This window comes from Cetorhinus maximus, chromosome 1 (genome assembly GCF_964194155.1).
Source record: "Cetorhinus maximus chromosome 1, sCetMax3.hap1.1, whole genome shotgun sequence".
In the NCBI taxonomy this organism is placed as follows: domain Eukaryota; kingdom Metazoa; phylum Chordata; class Chondrichthyes; order Lamniformes; family Cetorhinidae; genus Cetorhinus; species Cetorhinus maximus.
Genome location: NC_135879.1, coordinates 90,635,456 through 90,657,843, shown reverse-complemented (window position 1 = coordinate 90,657,843; position 22,388 = coordinate 90,635,456).

The following is a 22,388-nucleotide window of genomic DNA, read 5'->3' as shown; positions in this document are numbered from 1 at the left end:
TACCCATTCCTTGATTAGGTGGGCTGTGGGGTATTAGTTTCTGTGTTGGTGCTTGCAGTGGGTGGAGTGCTTGGTGCAGCATGCTATGTAGGCCAGGCTATACAACTACTCCCATTTATATAAAAGCAAAACACTGCAGATGCTGGAAATCTGAAATGAAAATAGAAAATACTGGAAAAACTCAGCAGGTCTGGCAGTATCTGTGGAGAGAGAAACAGCGTTAACGTTTTAAGTCCATATGACTCTTCTTCAGAGATGATTCGGAGCCCCAGAAGTATTGTGTCCGGATTTGCAAAGTAACTATCCTGAGCAGAGAACTCTACTGCAAACCAAGATCTTTTTGGAATAAAACATGGAAGTCTGCTCTATACAACTACACATAGGAAAACAGCCACAATGTGGAATCACCACATTGAGACTAGCAAGGAACAGCCAACTGTACACTCCTTTGTTCTATTTTTTTTCCATAAACTGTAAAAAACCCTTAAGCCTATCCTCTTATTCTGCCATCTGACTGGTATGTGTGTGGGCCCAGACGAATATGTGTGTTGCAACATACCTAGTTTTTTTTAAAATTCAGGAAATAGTTTCAATAAACTTAACTTGTTCTTTGTTTAATCTAAGAAAACCTGTCTGACTAATTCTTTAAAAACTGAAAGCATTAGTAGTGGGATTCCTGCAACATTGGCAAAGCACATCCTTTCTAAACTCATAAAAAACCCTGTTACAGTCAGACCCTGAGTGGGAGGATAGGGGAGTCATTTCACCCCTCTTGTGGTCGTAACAGGGAACATGATAGCAAACACCTGCTCCCCCCACCCCTTCCAAACAGCGTTCAATGCCTGAAGATCTCCAACAAAGGGCAGTACTTGGTAAATGAGAGAGAGTGATATTTCTGCTTGGCAGTACTCTTTACGACCTGAACTTTAAACGGCTGTATGTGCAGGATATTACCATGCCCTTCTGCTATAGTGTTCTTGATAATGTGACAAGAAGCTAGAAAGGATCTCTGTATGCTATTTCACTGAGGTTACAAAGCCGAAACATTCACATTTTGTTCTGTGCCTTTGACAATGGAAGCAGAAGCAGTGACACCTTTGCAATTCCTGAATTTGTAGCCAAATTAGAACTGGATTCTACATTTACTCATTCAAAGGATCATCCTCTGTCACTTCCTCCAACTCCAGCATGATACCACCACCAAACATATCTACCCTCACCTCCCCTGTCAGCATTCCATAGGGACTGTCCCTCCGAGACACCTTTATCCACACCTCCGTCACCCCCAACACCTTATTCCCTTCCCATGACATCTTTTCATGCAATCGCAGAAAGTGTAACACCTGCCCCTTTACCTCCTCCTTCCTCACCTTCCAAGGTCCCAAACACTCCTTTCAGGTAAAGCAGCGATTCACTTGCACCTTGTTCAATTTGGTCTACTATATTCGCCACTCCCAATGCGACCTCCTCTGCTTTAGGAAGACTAATCACAGACTGGGTGTGCACTTTTTGGAACACCTTCACTCTGTCTGCAAGCATCAGCCTAACCTCCTGTCGCTCGCCATTTCAATTCACCATCTTGCTCTCATGCCCACATTTTCATCCTTGGCCTATTGCAGCTGTTCCTTGCTAGTCTCGATTTGGCGATTCCACATTGCGGCTGTTTTGTTCAATTGTTTTCCTGTGCGTAGTTGTATAGAGCAGACTTCCATGTTTTATTCCAAAAGATCTTGGTTTGCAGTAGAGTTCTCTGCTCTGGATAGTTACTTTGCAAATCCGGGCACAATATTTCTGGGGCTCTGAATCAGCCCTAAAGAGTCACATGGACTCAAAACGTTAACTCTGGGGGGAACTTTCCCCCCATCGGGGGGATTATGCAGGGGCGGGCGGGGGATGGTGCAGGCCTGATCGGCGCCCCCGATTGGGTCTGTGCCACCATTTTATGTGGGCGGGCCAATTAAGGCCCGCCCAGTCTGACTTGTGCTTGGAAGCACTGACCGCTCCCTGTACGGGCAGTGGGGGTGAAGGGTTTCCTGAGTCGGGGCCTGTGCTCTTTCATGCATGCACACGAAAGAGCGCAGAAATCTCCTTGAGGCAGAGGTGCCTCAGGGGGATTAGGTTAAGTTTTGAAAATCTAAATAAAGAAAATAAAAAAATTTAAGACATGTCCTCTCATGTGACAGTGTCACACGAGCTGGGACATGTCAATGAATGTTTTAAAAAATTTTATTCAATTTTTAAACACTTCATGAAACCTCATCCCGCCTGTGGCTGAGTTTCCATGAAAAATGAGAAGGCTGCCCGGGCTCTCTGCCTGCCCGCCAACCTTAAGGTTGGACGGGCAGCTCAGTTTATTCGTTTAATTTGTTTTTAAATGGCCTTAATGGGTCTTTGACAGTTCGGCGGGCACGCAGCCAAATCTGAAAATCACCCAACGTCACCCCGCGTCATTTTACACCTCAGCAAGCGGGCCCTGCCCCCACTCGCCCAGCTGAAAGCTCTGGCCCCTGTTTTTCTCTCCACAGATGCTGCCAGACCTGCTGAGTTTTTCCAGCATTTTCTGTTTTTATTGAAGCCAAGGCAAACTGGAGGAACAGCACCTCATCTTCTGATTTGCCACTTTACTGCAACTTCAGACCATGAACTCTGTCCTCCAGTTTTATCTTTTCAATTTTTTTTTCCCAACACCGTCCCTCCACAGGGTCATCTGTAACTTGCTCTTATGTTTTGCTTTCACAGGCTGCTGACCCTTGTTCTGCTATTAACACATTCTAATATCTTACCTTTATGCCACTATTAGCACCTTCTTGAGTCTTTAACACAACCATTAACACTCTTTGTCTTGTGTCCGTGACAACTTTGTCAAATCTCTCCTGAGCTCCCACCTAACCCTGACCTTCTATTTGCTCCACCTGCTCCACCCCTCCCTCTCTTCAACAGTATAAAATCCATCACATTTCTACCTCTCTTCAGCGCTAAAGAAGAGTCAGATGGACTCGCAACATTAACTCTGTTTCTGTCTCCACAGATGCTGTCAGACCTGCTGAGTTTTTACTGCATTTTCTGTTTTTACTACATTTACTTAGTCTGCAACCCTAGCTTAGGCAAATGCCTTTCTCCCTCCACCTGCTGTGTTTTCGGCATGGGGGACCACGTAAAATATGAAGGGTGGCAAGCCCACCACCTTCCTGCCCACCTCTGAGCTCTCCCCCATAATGCAATAATTGGGAGGGTGCCAAAATCGACAACCCATCCACCATATTTAAATAATAAGTGTCAATTGAGTTTGTTAATAAACCAAATGGCCTGTATAATATGTTTCCCATGCCACAATACAGTTGGCATGGGTGGGAGTGGGTAGGCAGTTTTTAAAAAACTATTTTGTAAAGATGGGAAGGAAGCAGGTGGGCACATTATTCAGGGGCTGCCCCTCGTACATCAGGAGCACTTCCCAAGACGTTGCTCCCCACCTGACCTCCAAAACGTGACGTCCCAGCACCTCACCACCCTCTTTCCCCCCCCCCCCTCCCCCCCCACCCCCCGCACCTTTTCTGGGCTACCTGATCCCTCCAAGATCTATCTAACACCCCCAATTACCTGCCATAGCTGCTTCTACATGGGCCTACTTGCAGCCCCAGCAGCCACCACTACTCAGTTCTAGCGCTGCTGGGACTGCTAGCGTAGGTCACTTGGATTGGCCGGCAGCTCTCAAGGGCAGGACTCGTTCCCGCTGAGAGGCGTAAGTTCCACTCTCCGCCTGTTTAGCCCACTGGCAGAGTATTACGATTGCAGGGCGGGCTTCTTTTCAGTGCGTCAGCTGCTGACCAACACTTGTAAAGGGGGGACAAGCAGTCCCCCACCCGGCACCCATCCCATAAAATCCAGTCCACTGCCTCATCCTTCAGAAATGGATGCCTTTCCATACTGAAAAAGAACACTTTTTTCCACTGCATCTGCTTCATAAGGTCCACCAAGGTATTAACCTAAATGTTGATGCATTTCCATTGACATGAGTTCAGACACCTAATGTCCTCTTCAATTTCCCATTAAGAGTGAACATCAGCCCTGTAACAATTGGATTTTTGTGTGTGTGTGTGTGTATATATATATTTTTATAAACTTCCAGATAGAAATGAAGGAAGGACTCCTTCCAGTTATAAAATGAAGGCTTACAGAACCAATGTCACTTCAAAGTATTAAAGTATTCCATATTGCAGAAATGATTTCACCTCTTAGTTCGACTTATGGTAATTATATAAAGTTCAATCATTGAAAACTTTAATGAATTCTCTAATCCTGGTCCAGCAGTTATGAGCTGGACAATTACTTACAGCATTTCTGGAATGAATTATCCTTCTCATAAAGAAGTCTGGAATATTGATAGGCCTCAGCTTACTACTCTGCAGTCAGACGGTGCTGAAGATACCTTTAATTTTTTAGTGATACCAATGTCTTAAGGTGACAGTGTCCAATAATTTTTTAAAAAGCTATGTCTTGTGTGATGTGACAGTTAATACAGACATTTTTTTATGAAGCTAAATATTTTTTGTATGCGATTGTTTCTATTGAAAGAAAACTCATATATTTGATGATGCAGTGAAGAATGGTCACTTAGGGCGAGGTACCAGATCATTGTCAGCACTTGTGCAACTGTAGCCAGCATAATTCACTATCCCCAGGAAAAGAGAGAAAACTTGAAAAATGAAGCAAGAAAATAAGTGTAGGATTTGATGACCCCAGCAAAACTCAAGTCCATGCTGGCCATCTGGGTGTTTGTAACTTTATATCTCATGCCCAGCTGTAGAAGGGCCGGACTTATTGACATCCTGAGAGCCAACGTCATGCCCATTCCTGTCATCAGCGCTCATTTCTAATAAAAATAACTAATGGTCTCATTCCAATCAGTGAAATATTTTGACGTATTTGGCTGAATCTCAGCGCTAATCCTTAAGTCCGGAGGAGGCAGGTTTATCCAGTCTGATGCTCCAGGCTTCTGTAAAAGCAGGTGAAACATCAATGGAAGAAAAACAGACCCCCTTACAACCTCTGCTGGGGTCAATGTTATGAAGAGTGTGACAGACCACCAAAATGACTGAGATCCTTCAACTTAAGCAATCACATATGAGAAGTATTTGGCTTCATAAAAAATTGTTTGTGATAACTGTCATATCACATAAGGTATAGTATTGGAGGCCACTCCATTACTGGTTCAGGGACTAGAATCACATCTTCAGAGGTTGAATGGCCTGTTCAAAGGTTGTCCTGCTGCGCAGGTGGCATTGGTGGTATCAGCTATATGCCTTCATCTGGAGCTCCTGCAGAGGGGTGAGTGGCCATCTCTTCAGGATAGTTCCCTTGTCCCCTAGGATCCAGCCATACACTTTGAGGGTGAAGACCTGAAGCAGGGTGGACTAGCGGATGATGAAGGAGTCACAGCAGCTGCCAGGAAAGTGAGAGCATACATAGAAAAAGCTGTGGTCGCAGAGCAGTCGGCTGTTGATGGAATGGAAACCCTTCCTGTTGATGGGTTTCACTATCTGGTCACTTGGTGCCTTGATGCCTATGTGGGCGCAATTGATGATGCCCTGCATGTAAGAGCATTCAGTGATGGAGGTGAAACTCACTTGGCTCTGTCCCTGTGAGGCTGTAGCTGTCATTAAATGACTGTGCTGCCCAGCTCTGGCAAAGACAGCATCAGTGACCAGTAAGATGTAGTGATGTGCACCTGTTTTGGAGACAGCACTAAGGTCTGCATCTGATCCTCAGAAAGAGCCAGAAGTGAAGAAGTTAAAGCTCATAGTGACTTTGAAGGCTACTGGTAGGCCATGGCAACCAGTGCTGCTAGTTGTGAGATCTTCGGTGACCAGAGTACTGATGTCAGTGACCATCTGCCTGGAGTGTCACGGTTTCCTGCAGTACCACGTCTTGGTAATGTTCAGGTAGTTCTATCTTCAACGCTCAATCCCATGTTGAGGGTTTGGCCTCCATTTCCTTCTTGCCCTTTGTTCCTTTCCTGTGCCCTCCTGATGCCCAGGGTTCTGCTGTTACTGCAAAGGGCATTGCCCCTTATTGCGATGGGGACCAAAATCAGACAGTTGTGCCCCATTGCTGGCTGGAGTCTTCCTTCTGGGCCGATGGCTGCCCAATTCTCCTTGGCAGCTTTGCCACCTGTTCTTCTGTCCACACAATGGGTGCTGACCACATTCAAGCCCTAGGTGCTGGAGTGTCTACTGTCGCTGCCACCTGTGTAATGCCAAGGGCATCCTCTTGCCAAATGTCCAGCCCCCCTTTACCCTGCTAACCCTCTTATGGGACCGGTGTGATGCCCTGGGGCAGCTATGGCTGGTTCCCCACTGCGTACCCATCTGCCTTCAGCTAGTCAGTTTCCAAAGGTGCAGTAACTCTTTCGACACTTTAAAGATTAGACCTTCTACCACTTAACGAGCTTTCCAACTACCGCAATTGGCATGAATGGAAGAGACAGCATGGTTCCTGTCCCTACCCTTACCCCATGCTGCTTATTATTGATGGTGTCGAGGTCAGTGCCTTGAAATTGACATGCTGCCCAGCGACGGTATTTTTGGGGTCCTCGTGCCTCCAGTCCTGTCTTTGTGGCAATGGGGGGGGGGGGCGGCGTCTCTGAAAATGCAGCCCTACATAGTGATTAAAAAATTATAACAAATTTACTTTTTAATGCTTTAATATTTTATGCTAACAGCTTGTAACAGTCTAAGGACAGATGCCAAAAGAAACACTATTAACAAATTGTCCCAGCACAATCATGTGTAATGATCTCACAGTGACACAAAGGTGTTTGAAGGATGTATGCCATGACAGTTTCAACGAGTGCATACTGAAGACAAGAGCACAGGTTATGTCAAGTCATTAAATCACTGGTTTTAATGGATGATGATAGACTTACTATCATGGTCTCTGAAGCGAATGATAGTTTATTTGTCAAAATGTTCTTTAATGCAGCAGACTGAAAAATGCTTTTTGCCCTGCAATAAACCATCATGGTTCTGAAATTACTCTGTGAGATGTTAACGTAAGATCACTTAATACATTCAGCTGGCGTTTCCCTTTCCTGTATGTTAGTAGGGGCATTAACTCATTTGATTTAAATGGATTATATTATCCATGCTAAAACCGTGGAGAAAGGAATTTCAGATGAACTTGGTAAATATTCATACATCTGTATCCCAGGACATCATTTTGTTGCTCGATGACAAGTTCACCTTTGAAATAAATGGAACACCATTTATGTATTCATTTGTTTGCAGGTTAAATTAATGCAATTCACGTTAGTCTCAATTTTAATGCCCTTTTTTAATTTTTTCCCCTTATATTTTCATTCACCTTCTCTGAGCCAGAATGGCAGATATTTGACCTGCTCCTAATCCTCACTGGATGCAAAATTGGCTGCCATAACACCTGTAATTTTGGCTTTACAATTGCCATTTTGGATGCATTTAGCATCCGTGCAAACACAATTCCAGTGCGGCCTACAGCAGGCACCATCCAGGACAAAGCTCCCACTTGACTGGCACCCCATCCACCACAATAAACATCCGCGCCCTCCACCACCGACACACATTGGTAGCAGTGTGTACCATCCACAAGATGAACTATAGAAACTCACCAAGTGTCCTTCGACAGTGGCTTCCAAATCTGCAACCTCTACCACCTAGAAGGACAAAGGCAGCAGATGCATGAGAACGCCACCATCTGCAAGTTTCTCACCCAAGACATACACCATCCTGACTCGGAACTATATCACCATTCCTTCACTGTCATTGGGTCAAAATCCTGGAACTCTCTTAACAGCACTGTGGGTGTTCCTACACCACATAGACTGTAGCGGCTCAACCACCTTCTCAAGGGCAATAAGGGATTGGCAGTAAATGCTAGTGATGCCCACATCCCACGAACGAATATAAAAAGAAATAATTTTGGTGAGGGAAGTGCGCAGAGTAGGGAGGTCATGACATCAGTCCATGTGTAATGCTGATTTGACACCAATGAGGCCATTTTTGATGTCAAAGGCTACTCGCCTCATTTAACCTCACACAGCTGAACATCCTTCAACAGCAGAAAGGACACCTCCCCAATGCTAAAGGCATCACCAAAGGCTAATTTCAGGTTAATTGCTGATTGATTTGAAGTGGATGTTGCTGATCTGTGGAAATGCTTTAAGGTTTCCACTGCTACTTAAAGTTGGTGAAGTTTACAGGAATGGTGTGGTACGTGATGACAGCCTTGGTCCTCACTTCAAGGCTTCAGCTCAGGCCACTTGCTCTCACTCACGGGTGCTGTACGTACCATCCCCGATAATGTGGAAATGAGCAGAAGAAAAACAGAGGAGAACTAACTGCTTAAAAAGGGAGGAAGAGGAGGGAGGAATTGGCCTCTCAGCAGGAGGTCATAAATAACATAGGCCCACAGGGAGCAATTCTTTTATTTCAAACAAAGCAAAGAGCTGCATGTGTCTGTTCTTTATGAAAGGGATGTTCACTGAAATTTGTCATCTGCTGCAGGCAGACTAGCAGCCTCAGAGCAGGGTGAGGATGGCGCTGCCTGTGGCTGGTGAAGGTGACAGTGGCCATGAACTTCTTCATGTCAGATTCTCCAGTTTGCAACAAGCGACACCTCTAACGTTTTGCAGTTTTCCATCTACTGCTGAATTTGGGGAATCACTTAGGAGAGGATTTTTTCCCTCATCGGACGGGCTCGGCAGGGGCGGTCAGGAGCGGTCGGGAAGTGCCCGGACCGCGATTTCACACTGGCAGGCCTAAGGAAGTGGCAGCGGTCAGCGCTGCCTGTGTGTGGGGGGAAGACAAGCGTGAACTTCACGCATGTGCACCAGTGCACGCTTGAAAATCTCACTGCCTCAGAGCTGCCTCAGGGAGATGAACATTTCTCAAAGTGAAAAATAAAGAATTTTAAAATGTTAAAAAACATGTCCCCTCACTTCACTTTGTCACAGGAGCAGGGACATGTTATAAATGAAATGTTAAAGTTTTTATTTTATTTTTATTTGCTGTTGGAAACCTCATCCCACCCGTGGATGAGGTTTCCTAAACAATGCAAAGGCCACTTGGCCTTTTTGCCTGCCCGCCAACCGTAAGGTTGGCTGGGCAGCCAAAAATTTCTTTCAATTAACTTTTTAATGTTCTTAATAGGCCTTTCAATTGTTGGCGGATGCGCTGACAACTCCAGCGTGCGCCAGCCGACCAAAATATCGCATGAGTGCACGATGACATCGGGATGCTCGCCCAAGGTCATTGCGAGTCATTTTACGTTCAGTCGGGTCGGGCGCGCACCCACCCACCCACCTAAGACTCTATAGGCCAGGAGAGGGGAATACATTGCCTTCTCTTTGGTAGAGAGAAGTAGCCGGAGTGTGCACGTGGTGCAGGGTGTCATGGACCGCATACACGTTGCTTTGCAGGCACCATTTCAAAGTGCTGGAATGTACCCTAACCACAACTGGCATGCAACCATGCTCAGCACATTATACAGGTCAATGGCCGGTATTCTGGCAGCAGTCATGATACCTGCATAATACCTTCTTGTACCTGTTAGATTGATTACACTTACAATAGTTGACTAAGAATTGTAATTTAATTAAACTGTTTTCGATTATTGCTTGTTTCACATCACTGATCCTGCCTGTCATCAGACATGACTTACCTCGAAGTTCCGCTGTACCTTTCTCATGCTAACACCTACCTCCTCTAGGAGCCTGCCATTGGAGACAGTGACAGCCCGACAACTCTGACAGCCTTTGGGAATTTAAGAACAGAAGGGGGACTTTCATCCCCTTGAGTCTGTTCCACCACTCAGTTAGGCCATGTCTGATCTGTACCTTAACTCCGCCTACTCATCTTGGTTCCATAGTCCTTTCTTCAGGGAGAAGGCATTTGCTACCAAGGACCTCCATATTAACCTTTCTCGAGGTATGGATTATCTTCGTTAGTGGTACGTTTATCCAGTTTGTAAGGCTCTTTACTCTACCTCGACCTCTTTTACCATCAATTTTTCCCATCATCATCAGACTTTCTAAATCATGATTTCTTGACATGTGTCCCAAGAAATTCTAACTGTCTCTTTCTGATCCTGGTCAGCTGAGTTCTTTTGGTCTCAGGTTTTACAAGCATCTCTTCATTGGTAGTGTGACTTGTCCATGATATCTTCATTTTTCACCCCAAAAACCACAACTCTGCAGCCTCATTGTTTCAATGATTGTCCAACACTCGCTTCCGTATGTCAAAATTGGTGTGATGTAGCATTCCTGGATTCTCAACTTTGTTTTCATAGCTAATATTGAGTTGATCATTATTTTTTTCATTTTTTGAAATGCATCTTTGGCCATTCCAATCCTTGGTCTAACTTCTTGCTTGCACTTTCTGTCCAACATTAACATACTTCCTAGGTAACAACATTTGTCTATCTGTTTAATCTTTTCATTCTTCACTGTGATCTTGTATGATTTTCTTTTTGGACACAACTAGACATTTTGTTTTCTTTCAATTTATGCTCAGCCCTTTCTTCTCACTTTCACACACAATATCCAAAATCTTTTGCAGTTTCTCTTCAGAGTTGGCAATAAGAATGGTGTCATCAATGTATCTCATATTATTAAGGTCGTAACCTCCAACTACTAATCTAGGAAGGTCTCTCTAATAAAAATCTATCACTCTCAGTTTTGACATTTTCAATTGAACAAGCTCCCAATGCTTTTTGTAGGAGAGTGTTTCAAATTTCCACTACTCTTTTTATGAAAACTCATTTTGTAACATCATCCTAAAAGGTCTAGTTGTATGTTTAAGGTTATGGCCCCTTGTTCTGGGCTCCCCCACCACTGGAACACTTAGTACTTGGAACTGCAAAAATAACATAGCCATGATATATTCTTAAATAACTATCATCTGTTCTTTAAGAAGCTAAGGGACGTAATTTAATGTTAAGGTTCGGATGTTGTTCGCAAAATTAACGAGCATTGATCTGATAGCATAATGCCTCTGCACTAAAGTTTTAATCAAGATGAAAATAGATTGTAACTTCCAATGGAATGACAATTAAGTTGGATTGCCACTGCGCTCGAAAGTTCTTACCTTGAAATCCAGGCCATCTTTTCTTGCCTGACCTTTCATCTCAGGCCGGGCAAGATCTGGGTAGCAGTGTGTCCCCAGGGCCTAACGTCGATGGCAGATAAGTAAGCTATGCCCCATTTTTTACAACACTAGCTTCCGTAAACCAAGTAAATTTAAAGGTCCAGCTAGGTTTAAAGGTCGTTGACAAGGCCGGGAGAAGATAAGTAAATAAGATAAATGGGTAGGATTTGGTGAGCCAGGGGGTGAGTGGGTGGTGTGGTTTGTCAGGCCGGGCCTTCAGTGCAGGGGTTGGGCCAGGTTTTGTGGGGGTGTGGGTCTGGTTGACTTGGGCCCTGGGATCACAGAATCTCAGAACCTTAACGGCACAAAAGGTGGCCATTTGGCCCATCATGCCTGCACCAGCTCTCCAAATGAGCATTATGACCTAGTGCCATTGCCCTGCTTTTTCTCTGTACCCCTACACACTGTTTCTATTCAAATAATCATCTAATGCCCTCTTGAATGCCTCGATTGAGCCTGCCTCCACCACACTTCCAGGCAGTGCATTCCAGTACCAAATCACTTGCTGTGTGAAAATGTTTTTTCTCACATCACATTTACTTCTTTTGCAGATCACTTTAAATTTGTGCCCTCTTGTTCTTGATCCTTTTACGAGTGGGACTAACTTCTCCCTATCTACTCTATCCAGCCCCTTCATGATTTTGAACACCACGATCAAATTTCCCCTTAGCCCTCTTCTCTCCAAGGAGAACTGTCCCAACCTTTCCAATCCATCTTATAACTGAAGTTTCTCATCCCTGGAACCATTCTTGTAAACCTCTTCTGCACTCTCTCGAATGTGTTCACATCCTTCCTATAATGTAGCGTCCAGAACTGTACACAATATTCCAGCTGAGGTCTAACAAGTGTCTAATATAAATTCAGCATAACCTCCTTGCTCTTGTGATCTATGCCCCTATTAATAAAGCCCAGGATGCTATATGCTTTATTAACTGCTCTCTCCACCTGTCCTGCCACCGTCGATGATCTGTGCACATATACACCCAGATCCCTCTGCTCCTGCACCCACTTCAAAATTTCACCCCATATTTTATATTGTCTGCCCATGTTCTTCCTACTAAAAGACATCATCTCATACTTCTCCACATTGAACTTCATCTGCCACCTATCTGCTCACCCCACCAACTTGTCTATGTCCTTTTGAAGTTCTACATTGTCCTCCTTGCAGTTTACAACACACCAAGCTTCATATCATCTACAAACTTTGAAATTGTCCCCTGCACACCAAGACCTAGATCATTAATATATATCAGGAAAAACAAGTGTCACAAAAAACGTCATCTGGGGAACTTCACTACAAACCTTCCTCCAGCCCAAAAAATATCCATTACTCCATTCCTCTGTTTCCTATTTTTCAGTCAATTTTGTATCCACGTTGCTACTGTCCCTTTTCTTCCATGAGCAATAACTTTTCTCACCAGCCTGCTGTGTGGCACTGTATCAAATGCCTTTTGAAAGTCCATGTACACCACATCAGTAGCATTACCCTCATCAACCTTTTCTGTTACCTCTTCAAAACACTCCAGCAAATTAAACACGATTTCCCCTTTAGAAATCCATGCTGGTTCTTCCTTATCAAATCATATTTTTCCATGTGATTACTAATTCTATCCCCAATAATTGTTTCTAGGATCTTGCCCACCACTGAAGTTAACCTGACTGGTCTGTAATTGCTGGGCTTATCCTTACAATGCTTTTTGAAGTAGGGAATAATATTTGCAATTCTCCAGTCCTCTGGCACCTTCCCTGAGCCTAGGGAAGACTGAAAGATTATGGCGCGTGCCCCTGCAATTTCTACTCTCACTTCCTTCAAAATCCTTGGATGCATCACATCCAGTCCCGGTGCCTCATCAACTTTAAGTACCAACAGTCTATTCAACACTTCCTCCTTATCAATTTTGAACCCTTCTGTCACCATGGCCTGGGTAGCATCTGCCTCCTTGGTAAGGGCGGATGCAAAGTATTCATTTAATACCTCAGCCATGGCCCCTTCGTCCATGTGTAAACTCCCTTTTAGGCCCCTAATCGGCCCTACCCTTCTTTTTACTACTCTTTTTCTACCTGACACCTCTCATAAGCACACTTTTCCTTCTTTATCTTAATTCTGATCTCCTTTTCCATCCACGGAGCTCTGGATTTGTTTGCCCTACCTTTCTCTTCTGATGGAATATACCTTAAATGTACCTGAACCAATTCTTTTTGAAGGTAGCCCATTGTTCAGTGACAGTTTTTCCCACCAATCTTTCATTCCAGTCGATCTGGCCCAGCTCCATTCTTGCCCCATCGAAGTCAGCTCTTGTCCAGTTAATTATTCTTACTCTGGATTGCCTATTGTCCTTTTCTATCATCATTCTAAAACGTACAATGCAATGATCACTCTCTCCTAAATGTTCCCCCACTGACACTTACTCTGCTCGGACCACCTCATTTCCAAGGACCAGGTCCAACAGTGCATCTTTTCTTATTGTATTGGACACACTGCATACCGCTGTAGAAAATTCTCCCGAACACAATCTAAGAACTATTGCCCCTCTCCACCCTTTACACTACCACTGTCCCAGTCTACATTTGGGTAATTAAAGTCCCCCATTATAACTACTCTATAATGCTTGCATCTCTTTGCAATTTCCCTGCAGATTTGTTCTTCTACATCCTTTCCAGTAGTTGGTGGTCTATAGACTGCACCGAGCAATGTAATTGCACCCTTTCCATTCCTTAGCTCGAGCCAAATTGATTCTGTCCTTGAACCCTCTGGGACATCCTCTTTCTCCAGTACTGCAATGCTCTCCTTAACCAATACTGCCACCCCTACTCCGTTCCTTCCTTTCCTATCTATTCAGAACACCTTATACCTGGGAATATTTAATACCCAGCTTTGCTCATCCTTGAGCCAGGTCTCTGTTATCGCCACAACATCATATTTCCAATGGCATTCTACGCCTGTAACTCCCCAGTCTTATTTACTATACTCCGTGCATTCACATACATGCACAGTAACCCTGATTTAGATTTTGTTACTTTCTCCCTCACCCCGACTTCACCTATTAACTATGATTCTCTATACTAGCGCTATCTGTCCCTCACAATATTTTGTGCACCCTGGTATTGCTCTCTAATATTTTCTCTTGGCTCCCATACCCCTTCTGAGTTAGATTAAAGCCCTCCCAACAGCACTAGCAAAACACCCTGCAAAGAACTCAGGCCCAGTTCTGTTCAGGTGCAACTCATCTGGCTTGTAGAGGTGCCATCTCCCCCAGAGCCAGTCCCAGTGTCCCAGGAATCTAAAGCCCTCCCTCCTGCACCATCTTTCCAGCCACGCTTTCATCTGCCTTATCCTCCTATTTCTATACTCACTGGCATGTGGCACTGTGAGGAATCTGGAGATTACTACATTTGAGGGCCTGCTTGCTAATTTTCCACCTAGCTCCTTAAATTCTGATTGCAGGACCACATCCCCATTCCTACCTAAGTCATTGGTACCAATGCGGACCACGACCTCTGGCTGTTCGCCCTCTCCCAAGAATGTTCTGCAGCCGCTCTGTGACATCCTTGACCCTGTCACCAGGGAGGCAAAACACCATCCTGGAGTCACACCTACAGCCACAGAAACGCCTGTCTGCTCCCCTAGCCAATGAATCCCCTATCACTATTGTTCTTTATTTCTTCTCCCCCCCGACTCCTGTACAGCTGAGCCACTCGTGGTGACACAACAATGGCTCTGACTGCACTCCTCTGAGGAACCCACTTTCAAAACGGAAAACCAATTTGTGAACGGGACCCTAGGGGACTCCTGCACTACCTGCCTACTCCTCTTGGACTGCCTGGTGGTCACCCATTCACTTTCTGTCTCTAGGCCCTTAAGCTGCGGTGTGACCACCTCTCTGAACGTGCTATCCACGTAGCTCTCAGCCTCGCAGATGCGCCACAGAGACTCCAGCTGCTGCTCGAGCTCTGAAACCCAGAGCTCAAGTTTCTGCAGCTGGCAGCACTTCCTGCACATGTGGTCGTCTAGGACACCGGGAGCATCCATGACTTCACACATATTACAGTACACGCATTCCACTCGACTGAGCTGTCCTGCCACGTCTTAACTCTACTTCCCTTACGTTAACTTAATCCTACTTTGGATTATTTATATTACTTTATTATATTGGCCGTAAATTACCCTTATTCCTGCCGTTTCTCAGTTAAATCCAAGTATAGCTACTTGTTTAAAAATATTAGATTTTTCTAAAATTTACTCACCAGGTCCCACTCACCAAGGCTGCCGCTCTTCTTTCTGAGGAAAGGTAGAAAAGGAAAGGAGCACCTCTTCCCTCCTCAACGAACTCCCTCAGTCACCTCTGCTCTCGAATTCTCGCCGCTTCTCGTCCTGTTTTTATAGCTTCTCTGCTCTCCTCTAGGTGTTGCTGACTGCCTGTCCAAGGGTCCTCATCTTACACTCTCCTCTAGGTGCTGTTGGCTGCCTGTCCCAGGGTCCTCTTCTCGGACTGGGGTGGGGGAGTCGGGCATGATGGGTGGGGTCCCCTTGGGGGGGTGGGAAGAGTCACCATGGGGGTGGGGAGTCCCATGGGAGAGTGGGAGGAATCCTGTGGGTTGGGGAGTTCACGTCGGAGGCTGTAGTCTTCTGGGGGGTTGGGTTGTTCCATGGTGGGATAGTCAGGGTGGGGTGGGGGCAGTCTTGTGGTGGGGTTGGTTTGGGTCTGTACAATAGCTACCCAGAAGTTAGAATTGATTTTAATTCTTCAAACTTTTTCTGGGTAACTGTTGATGTAACACAGTCGGAACCGCTTGAAGTTTATGATATTATTCACATTTTCAGATGGTTCTTAGTGCAGAGAAATTGCCCAGAGGAAGCTTGTGCTTCTGGGCAATTGCTGTGAAATCCTTACCTGGGAACTTCCGGGAGGGGAATCCCCAGCTGACCTTTGGGGTAACCCCCAAATATGACACCTGGGAGCTTGAAGGTTACAGCCTATTTTGCTGTAACTTCTGCTTTGCCGTTGCAGTGTTTCAGTTTTGCTCCCACTGACATAAACATATTTGACTATGTGTAGTAGCCAATCAAAGAAACGAACATGGGCACAACATGGAATTTAATCAGCGGTGTGCCATTCCCAACAACGGAACCAGAAGTGGTGCCACTCCCACCTTTGTGCCGGGAGCCAACATCCACGTGATTCATATGAAAATTTAAAGGGCCAGCGGTGGGCACATGAAACATGTGTAATTATTATGTGGCAAGGGTGGGTTTCCATTGGAGGATCCCACTATCAGGTGACAGTTCAGCAATTACGGGCAGGCTCTAAAAGCTGCCCAGACAAGTAGGGAGGTTCTGCATCAAGGCCTCAACTTTCTTGTCCACCTCCTTTTTGTTAGAAGTCTGAGCCAATTTTTCTGTGCACACTTTCAACCCCATCAGCCACCTTCAAGATTCTCCCCCCATTAATCCCACCCCCCATTAATCTGTATTGTCCTGGAACTCCTCTCTTTCCATTACATCTAAGCCCTTACAAGTAACTTTGGAGATGTCAGAGCAAAGACATAGACCGGCCCCACAGTTTAGCAATGCCTCCCTACAGATTCTTCTCCAGGCTGCCAGGGAATGGCGGGAGGTGCTGTTCCCGAGTGATGGCAACGGGAGACACCCCTGCTTCACCAAGGCGGCTTGGACAGAGATCGCAGAGGAATTTAGCAACCAGGTGGTCCACCAAAGATCATGGGTGCCTTGTCAGAAAAGGATTAATGACATCCTTCAATCCACCTGTGTGAGTGGCATGGTTGCATGGGAATGTCTCTCAAGTGGGCATCAGGCTGTGTATTTATGCGACTGAAGCTAGGCTAGGATGGTGAATGTGTGATCAACATCGGGACTGCTTGCCACTCGAGGCAACAGCATTTGAGTTTGGCTTGAGTAAGTGATTGGTTGCAACTTAACACATCAACAGGCTGGTATGTGTGATGGGGATGTGTGCAGACAAGGGGGTCAGTTGGCATTTGTCAAGAGGCTATAGATCCTACCTCTAGGGTCAGTGACACCAGTGACCCAGAGGATGCACTACTACCTGCCTGTCTCATACCCTCCACCAACTCAGGTACACCCACCTGTGTCACTGAGGGGTCGCATTTGGATTCGGAGCCACGTCCTGGTGATCATAACATAGACATGTCCCAGCAGCTGAGGGAGGCTTTGACAGCCAAGGCCCCATACACTCTGAGGATCGTTGGGAACAGGCTGCCACTGAGCCCCATGCTGATGATGGGCCATTGGTTGTAGTCACAAGAAAACTGCTGGAAATGCAGCGGAAGTTGGGGGAACATATGGCCATGGATTAGGTGTAGCTTTGTGCAGGGTATGGAGGAGTCCATGCATGCAACGTGTTCTGTCATGTCTCAGGCATTTGAATGCGTGGCTTCATCCATGGATAGGATGGCAACCGCCTTGGAGAGCCAGGTCCAGCATTCGACCCAAATGCACTCTGACCTGCATTCCATTGCTCAAGCCATGAGCTCAGTGCAACTGTGGCTAGGCAAGAAGGGGACATGGCGTCTTGACCTCTTTCCAGGTGCCCACTCTCCTCAGGGAGACATGGAGGTTCTAGTGCTCACCCAGATGGAGGAGCAGCATATAGCAGCTGCCCCGAGGGCTTCTTCTCAGGGCATCCCCAGAGTGAGCAGCCTCTCATCTTCCCCTCTGCCATTGACCCCATTGCCTCCAGCAGGTGTGGCCGAGGGGATTGCCCCTACGCCTGTGCAGGATATCCCCAGTAGGATGGAGCTCTCATGGCCCCGACCCTCCAGAGGATTCACGCCAAATTCATCACAGACAACGGGACATCACACTCAGCATCCTGCCTCCACCCAGTTGCTGCTATCAGATTCACATCAAGGTGTAGTGGTAGGAAAAGAAAACTTAAGAATTTATGAGGGCACCAAAGGTGGCACGGGTGCTTTTACAAAATGCACTTTGTCACATTTAGCACTGCACAATATATTGTTCCCAGTTTATTCATGCATGCATCATCATCCTTTTTACAGTTTGGATTAGTCAGAGACCTAACTATACTGTTATGGCACTATATTGTTGGCACTCATTGATGGTGTCGGGGAATGTTAGTCATCTCATTTATTGTATAGGATACAAAGGTGTTGTATATTTATGGTCAGTCTTTATTTAATGTTCATGTGTCTGTGTGTCCATTCAGCCAGTCTGTGGGACTAGAGGAACATGAGGGCTCTGCAGATACTCCATGATATGCAGTAAGACCATGGTCATGACAGGCAGCCTGATATATGCCCACAGACACATCAGTTGTCCTGGGTAACAGTTTTCCATTGTGACTGTATGTGACAGAGGTTCACTCCCCTTGCTATTCTAGGTCGTAGAGGATCCAGTTTCAGGGGTAACTCCTGGGGGAATGCTGGCAGAGGTTGGTAGATATCCTGAGGAGGTAAGACTATCCCAATGACAGGACAATGGTCATATAGGGATGGGCAATAATAAATGCTGGCCAAGCCAGCGAAGCCCACGTTCCGTGAATGAATTTTAAAAAAAGGTCCCTCAACCTTGGGTGAATCCTGTGTATAAGAGATTGACCCTGGTATCTCTGACACATCTCTCCCTGGCATCCATTAGAGGCTTCTGCACCTTCATATCCTCTTCCTCAAGCTCATCCCATTTATCTTCATCTGAGGAGGAGTCTTGTCCTCTCTGCTGTCCTGATGTAAGGGTTCACTGCATGCATGGTCATATTATGCAGTGCACAGCATACCAAAGCTATCCGTGAAACCCTGTGTATGCATATTGCAGAGCCCTTCCAGACCTGACTAGGCAGCAGAAACCCATTTTTGGCATGCCATATGGTCTATTTGATGATAGCTCTGGTGGAGGTGTGGGCTTCATTGTAGTGCTTTTCCACTGCACTATGGGGGTGCCTTACTGGTGTCATCAACCAGGTCCAAAGGGTAAAGCCCTTGTCATCAATCTGGGCAGGTGCCTCGAAAAGCTCAGGAAGTTATGAGTTCCACAAGATAAATGAGTCATAAGAGCCCATTGGGAAACAAGCACAGACCCGCTTTATTCTTCATCTGGGGCCGAACATCCGTTGGAAGTTTGGAGAATATAATCCCTTGTGGATCACATATGCTACTGACTGTTCCAAGGGAGCTCTAATGACAACATAAGTGCAGTCAATTACCTCTTGCACTCTAGGGAAACGAGCGATCGTAGGGAGCCCATTGCCCTGGTCGTCTGGCTGTGGTGAGCCTGATGAACTCATTGGCACAATGGCAGGGGACATTGGTCGCCTCTTTGATGCACCTGTACGTGGAAGCCTGCGAAGTGCCGCACACATTGCCTACGGAGGCCTGGAAGCCCTGTTGGCAAAAAAGTTGAACGTCACAATCACTTTGAGGGCCACTGGCATGAGTTGCCGCCAAATCCATGTGGCTGCAGGTTTTGCTGCTGGATTCAGCAAATTTCAGTGACTGCTTCCTGGGACAGCCCTGGCATTGCCTCTCGGACATCTGGAGGTAGTTTTGCCATGCCTTGAACTGCCGGGCCAGCGGTCTTCTCTGATTGCTGCCTCCTGACTACCCTTCCCCTCTGGTGCTGCCTGCTGCTGGCCTGCAGCCTGTGGGATATTTCTCAAAGAAGTTAAATATTCATCAACAAAAATACTCCACTGTTGAGAAGGAAACACTGAGTTTGGTACTGGAATTGCAACATTTTGAAATTTATGTTGCCAGCAATTCATCAGAATCATTTGTTTACACTAACCATAACACTTAAGGATTATTGGAAAGATTTCAAAATCGGAATGCAAGACTATTTAGAAGGAGTCTATTGTTTCAAACACTAGCCTGCAATTTATACACGTGGCTAGATGTGGAAATCTAATTGCAGATGCATTATCAAGGATTTAAGGTGTAAAGGAGATTGGACATGTGGAATCTGGGAAAAAGGGCTGAAATTGACTCTAACCTTGGATATATTAGCATGTTAATGCATGCATCGTATAATGTAATGGTATAGTGTATAGAGATAAGTAGTAATTAAAAGGAAAGAGGTTAAGAAAATGAAACCATCTTTTTGAATTATGATGGTTCATTTTCTAAAGAAAAGGGGGAGGTGTCAAGGAAACAAGAAATTGTAATATTTTTCTTCTGGTAATAACGCTGGCATATTTTCTTATATACTTGAAGTCAGGCTATAATTAGATTAAGAGCTAGAGTGATGGCAAGGGCCTAAAGGCAACAGTGGTTTTGACATGTTAATAAACCAAGAGGAACTTCAATCAGAGTTTTCCATAAAGCAATAACAGGAATAGTTTTGAATTGAATTGTTTTAGTTCAAAGGGGGTATATGCAGGTTGTGAAAAGGTGTAAGGAAATAAGGTAAAGATAGGGTAAGTTTATTTTTACAAGCCTAAGAGTTAAAGTAAAGAAGGGTTTAACAATTCTGGGAAGAAAACTTTTCTGAAAGACTGGTTGAAACAATAGAGAGATCAAAGGGAAGGAACAGATTTAAGGAAATACTGAAGCCTATGTGGGAGGGTAGCTATTTAGGTCTCCCAGAAGTCAGCAGGATAGCTGGTCAGAACTCCAAGAAGACAGTGTGAACAAGGCCAGACCTGAAGACCCAGTTGCTGTCAGCCTCAGAGGGCACCCCAAGGAAAAAGGCACTGTGTGGTAAAAATTACCGGAATTCTATAGATTTTAAAATCTATAAGGATAGTTGCTGAACAGAGAATCAGCAGCGTGCCCACCAACAATTAAGAGGCCCATTAGGGCCATTAATGTATTAATTAACCTGGACTTTTCGCTGCCCATCCAACAATGCAGTTGGCGGGCGTGTGAATCGGTCAGGCAGCCTTTGGATTTTTCAGGAAAACTCATGCACGGGAAGGATTAAGTTTCCGATATTAATTCAAAAAAATATAAAAATGTTTGGGCAGAATTTTTATAATCTACATGTTTAGGTGAGTGACTCCGATGTGTGGATTTTTTTTTGCAATTTAAAATCTTTATTTGATGCTTTCAAATTCTTCAGATCTCTGAGGCAGCTCTCTGCCTTCAGGGAGCTTTCATTGCGCGTTCCCCTGCACCCGTACTGACTTTAGTGCTCGCCCTCCTCCTGCCCCTACTCCGGCAGTGCTGAGCCTTTCAACGCACATTTCACACTGGCTGGCCATTAATTGCCCAGCCAGCATGAAATCACAGTCGGGGGCCAATCGTGGGCTGTGGGCTGTTTCCTGGCCGTTCCCAGGCCCATGCCCACGCCTCCACCCACCTGATGACCTCAAAATTCAGCCTTTAAGCTTTCTTACATCACTTCCACTCTCAGCAACCTTCCTAGTCTGAGGTGAAATCTCCTCAGTATCTTCAGCTGTTCCTTCTCTTCCTTGATTACCTACCTTCCACTCACCTTCTCATTTTCTATCCTTCGTGGATTTAAAAGGGTGTCAAAAAAAAGGTTTTGATTTATGAACCAGCTCATGATCATCTGCTATCTCTGCTGTCTGCCTAGCAGCTTTAACCCTTTATTCCTCCACATACTACTGAAGGATGTGAATCTTTAAAATCTTCCAAAAGAATTACTTCTCAAAGGGCTTCACAGGTTCCTTCTATTTTTAATGCCCTGATCCACATGTCAAAATTACTTTGTTTGATTCTTTCAAGTTCAGTATAAGTCTGTTCAGGCTGTTTTCTCACATTTCGAAATTCCTGTCTGTATGCCTCTGCAACCAACTCATAGGCACTCAAAATAGCCTTCTTCACTGCATCATATTCCCCAGATATTTCTTCTGACAGCAATGCATATACATCATTAGCTATATCCACCAAACTAGACTGTAAAAGCAATGTCCAAAATTCTTATGGTCATTTCATCTATTTAGCTACCTTCTCAAATGAAATGAAGAGTGCTTCAACATCTCTTTCTTCAAACTTTGGAAGAGCTTGCACAAATTTAAACAGCTCCCCACTGGGTTCTGATCTGGAAATAAGTTCTTTCTCACCTTCTGGTGTCTCTTTTTTAACTGCCAGCATTTTAAGCTGGAATTCTCTGTCTCGCTTTTTCTCTTTCCACCTTTTCTAACCTCGCCATTTCTAATTCCCTTTTCTGTTTCAATGATTTTTGCACATATTTGAATATTGTTTAAGTGCCTAAAAGAGCACTCATGTTTGGCATCCATTTCTTGGAGTGCTTCC